Source organism: Saccopteryx bilineata, chromosome 11 (genome assembly GCF_036850765.1).
Source record: "Saccopteryx bilineata isolate mSacBil1 chromosome 11, mSacBil1_pri_phased_curated, whole genome shotgun sequence".
NCBI classification, from domain to species: Eukaryota; Metazoa; Chordata; class Mammalia; order Chiroptera; family Emballonuridae; genus Saccopteryx; species Saccopteryx bilineata.
Window position 1 is genome coordinate 11,298,152 of NC_089500.1, and position 4,811 is coordinate 11,302,962.

Sequence of the window (4,811 nt, forward strand, 5' to 3'; positions counted from 1 at the left end):
AGTCTTCAGTGCTGCTAGAAAACATAAAATGTTTATATATAATAGCACATTTAAACAAAAAAATATACCAAAATTAGCATTTGTTTACAGTGACTTGCCTGAATCCTACGCATGTTGGCACAAGAGAGGATGATTCAGGCACTCTATCAGCTGGAATTTGCACCAACTTAACAACACAGTTTTCAGGAAGTATGTATAATAAATCATGCAAATACAGCCGCCTTTAGAGAGAGCCCTCTGTAAGCCAGCAGAGATGGCATATGCACCTTGGATTGAGGTGCAAAGAACTGAGTAGGGCACACAGACCATGAGTGTGCACACACTCTCTCTCTCTCTGTCTGTATTCTGCTGGGTGGGTAGTAGGTCTACCTTAGTGAAATTTTCTCGATGTTATGAACTATTTCTCCATAGAGAAATAGTAAGGAAGGAAAGTATTCCCTCTATCCTTCTAGATTTTTTGGCTGTTCTAAGAATCAGATTTCCATAAGAGAGGTTAATAGGAGAAAAACAAATTTAATTACATGCATACAAGGACCCCACAAAGACAATGAGACCCCAGTACAAGTCAGGCCGTTGAGGCCTGTTATCTGCCATTCTGAGCTCGGGAAGGGGACAGGCGTTTGGGGCTTCATGCGGAAGAGGCTAATCCACAGGACAACATGGAGAGCAGATGTTCAGTAATTAGATGTTTGTTCAGCCATACAGATAGATTATTCAGGGAAAACGTTATCTTTTGTAATGGCTCTTTTTCTAGACTAGGTTCCCTACCTAAATTCCTTTAGGTAATTAAGGGAGAGGTAAAGTTTTTCTTGAGTCTGCTGTGTCTTCATTGCCTTCAGCTCAAAATAACCCACGTGGCAAAGTGGCATGTGTTGGGAAGGCTCGTTCTGGTTGTGCTGGGTGTCACTAGGAGAGGGCCCAAGCTGCTTAGGTGGGGTCAGACCACGGCTCTAGAGTCGCATGCTCTTCTGGGCACAGGTTCTGAAGGCTGTTAGAGTAACTCCCTGAAGGAAAGATGGGAAAGTCTACGGTCTAATCATTTGGAGCGGAGGGGAGATGCTTGTGTTCCTCTAAGAAATTCATGGTATGTGCTAGCATATGTCCACATTGGAAATCCTGGAGACAAAAAAGAAAAAAAAACTGGCTCAGCTTTGAGATGCTTTATAAGATAGTCTTGCCTGGCCTGTGGTGGCGCAGTGGATAAAGCATCAACCCGGAAAGCTGAAGTTGCTGATTTGAGACTCTGGACTTACCTGGCCAAGGCACATACAAGAAGTGAGTTGATGCTTCCTATTTCCACCCCATCTTCTCTCTCTCTCTCTCTCTCTCTCTCTCTCCTCTCTAAAATCAATCAATAAAAAAATCTTTAAAAAAAAAAAGATAGTCTTCCAGGAAGTAGCACTTTGCAAAATGCCCTTGGGGGGGTCAGATGTGAGAGGGTTTCCTGGGCTTGAGAAATAACCATTCTCTTAAGTGGCCAGGTGAGCACCCCAACCTGCGCTGCCTCCCCTTCCCATCTACCTGAGCAGTCCTAGTGACAGTCGCCTGCAGAGTGTCCTTAGTGGTGGTCTGGAGCAGTGGGCATTGTCCACTGGAGGCCATAGGCAGCCAGAGGAGCCAGAACCCCCACTTCTGTTGGGCCCTGACCAGGGGTCCTCTCACAAGTTTAGGTTGGGGAGTTTTGTCTGCAGGCAAGGAGGGGGCATGTTTGAGCTCCCTGAAGGGTGACTAGCTCTTCCCTGTTTGTCCAGCACTGAGTCTCCTGTCTCAGGACCCCCCTCTGCCTGCCCTGGGCAAACCTGGCCCTTTGGTCACCTTCACTGTCTCAGAGAAAGCAAAGCATTCGATTCAATCCAGTTTTGAGAAGAAATTAACCAGAGGTTCACTATCGGAGCTATAAAAGATTGCTTTTATCTTTGTAATTCCCTCTCTGCTTATTTTTGTTACCCCTTATCTGTTTCCTGGTAGTAAATCTCTTATATAAAGAAAATGGACTGTGGTTTGCTCGGGGCTGGGCCGGGAATGGGAGCCAGGTCGTGGCCACACTCTCCAGCGGGCTCAGAGGGGAGGGGACCTCCCAGGCTGCCATGCAGCTGATGGCAGCTGATGGCAGGACCAGGAGGCTGGCCACATCCCGGGCTGTGGGAAGGAAGAGCGGAGTGTGGAAGGCGCTGGTCTGGGTCCCACGTGGTGTGAGCGTGGGGGAGCCTTCCCACAGGGGGCTCAGCCAGCCTCCTAAGCTTGGCTCCAGCCTCAGTGGCTTGCAGTCCTCTCTCCGCATCAGGCCTTCCTCCCCACGTGCACTCGGGGATTAGTCCCATGCTTTGCCTGACGTTGAGAAGGGAGCAAGGACCTGGGTCAAAACATGACAATTTGTCTTGAGCTCTTCCCACACTGCATGCTTTTTTCTTCCTTCCTCTCCCCTTTTCTTTCCCTCTTCCTTCCTCCCTTTTATTCCATCGTTTTATTTTTCCTTCCTTTTTAGGGCTCAAGTTTTGAACCCCATCACCTTAAAGCCCAAGTGCCGCTACTGCCCCCTGGTGTTTCATCGATGGAAGGACTCAGTCCCGGGCTGTGCACACACTTGGGAAGAACCGATGACCTTGGGAGGCACAAACAGATCTGTGGGCAGAGCTGAAAGGTCATTGACTAAACACGTTGGCAAAGGACACACATGCTATCTAGGGCAATGTTTCAGGTGGGGTGGCCTCTGAGAAGCTCTATCAGTCTGGCTAACTGAGGATTTCCCTAAGAGAGAACACCTTGATCTTGTCTAGGTACAGTGACCTCATGCAGGTCTTTCTTTGGCTCGGATCTGCACAGAGCAGGACTTGAGGAGGCGAAACTATCCCAGGATTCCTTAATGGCCTTATCTGCTGAACACACCCATCAAATAGTGTGTACATATATGGCAAAGGGAAAGGTTTGGGAAAGTATTCACGTGTATTTCTTTTTTCCTTTTTGAGCGCCAAGATTTAGCCTCGGAGGCCCCAAGCATTCGTTGGCCTTGGGTCAAGGCGGGGGGGTGTTACGGGGTGAATGCAGGGAGAGATGGACACAGCCCGAGGCCTCTGACTCAAAGGAGAATGAAGACATGTTTCCAGTTCATCCCACTTCCCACTCCCCTCTCCCTTTTAACAACGGAAAGGCCGATCCTGGACAACCCAGCCCGTATAGTTCGCTGAGGAGGCTAGACCTGATTATGAGAGTGAGACTTTATTGCCAGGCGAGGGAAGCTGGCAAGCCTGCTTCTTCCAGCCCTGGGGCACTGTGAAGGGGCCTCGGGAGGGAGTAGGAGCCCAAGGGTACACTGTGTGTGCCTCCATTCTTGCCTCACTTGGCTTTGGCTCAAGTAAGGAGAGAGACAAGCCAAGGGACGAAAAAAGGCTCTGTCAAACCAAGATGCTCATTAGGAGCCTGCAAATCTCTCCGAGTGAATTCCTCAGGCCAGTCTGACTCCACCTGGGAGGCGACTGTGCCAATTATGCTAGAGAGTAAGGCCCGGGGAGGCAGACTGCCTGGAATCCCACTTGGCAGCGTGCTGAACTAAGAGCCTAGACCTTTCCCAGGCCTGCCATGGAGGGAAAAGGACATCAGAGCTGAGGCTGGGATCGGTGGAGGTCTGTAAGTGCAGAAGACCACCCGGATGGCTAGCTGGACAAGGACCAGAGGCTCAGGGTCTATAAAAGTGAGCAAGGGCTGAGTAGTTGGCGGGGGGGGGGGGGGGGGGGGGGGGGGCAGAGGCTACCACAAGAGCAGTGCCCAAATCAGGAAAGAACAGATCATAATTGACACTGTTTGAAGAATTCGCCCAAGGATGCTGGCAGAGCAAGCAGCCCTCCGGTCCAATTGTGTAGGCATTGTCCGCAGGGCAGGACAGGCTGGGGGGCGTTGAAGCTATCCAAGCACTGAACACTTTTACCCACGGCATAGTGAACACTTCCTAAAGCGGCGCTTACATTACCAGATTGGGTTTGGTTTTAAACTGGTTTGGACATTTAGTTAAAAATCTATAAATCAAAAAAATCATGGGAAGGAGGCCAGATTACTTATGAACGATAAAAACCAACATGACATTTCCCCTCGATGTGGGTTAAAGTTTGCAATCCCGTTACAGTACAAACACCCAGGCAAAGGCCTCGAGAACCGTGCCTACATCAGTTTTGTTTTCACTCCTAGGTGTTTCTTTGATCTCAGTTATTTGCTTTGCTAGTGTCTACCGCTTCCTGAAGGCAGAGAGAGAAGTGTGGAAAAGGGTCATTGGGTTAACAGAAGAGTAAGTCTATTAATGATAATGCCCGCTGGCACAAAGATTATTTTGCGCAGAAGACAATTGAGAGCCAGCAAAAACAGCGCTTAACTAAATTTCTCCTCTTATTTGTAAAGGTGCTTCTAAACCAGGAACAGAGCTCCTCTCACAGACAGCACACCATTGGAGAGACTTATCAGCACAATAAGACATCCCTTCTCTGCCATCATTTCCACCCCTCCCCTCCCCTTCTGGAACCTGCCCCCTCCGATACCCAGACCCTCTTCCTTTGTTCAGCCTAAGATGGCACACAGGCCCCAGTCACTTGGCTGACTCCTTGAGAATCATTCTGTGCATAAATATGGAATTAATGTTTTGTTTTGTTAATCTAGCTCTGATTGATATAATTTGTGGGCCCAATCCATGAAAAAGGTTTTCCCTCCGCTACACCCCCATTTCTCAGCCCTGGCAACCGCTAATCTACTTTCTGGCTTTGTAGATTGGCCTAGTCTGGTATTTTCATCAAAATAGAATCATAGGATGATATGTGGCCTTTTGTGTC

General features: G+C 48.8%; 1 long non-coding RNA gene across 1 annotated transcript; it reads left to right on the forward strand.

Annotated features, from left to right (window-relative positions):
• The first annotated feature begins 969 nt into the window (after positions 1-969).
• On the forward strand, positions 970-4,452 carry LOC136315424 (uncharacterized). Its single transcript, XR_010727504.1, has 3 exons — positions 970-1,275; positions 2,486-2,641; positions 4,387-4,452. It is a non-coding gene; the product is annotated as an uncharacterized lncRNA (long non-coding RNA).
• Positions 4,453-4,811: the final 359 nt, after the last annotated feature.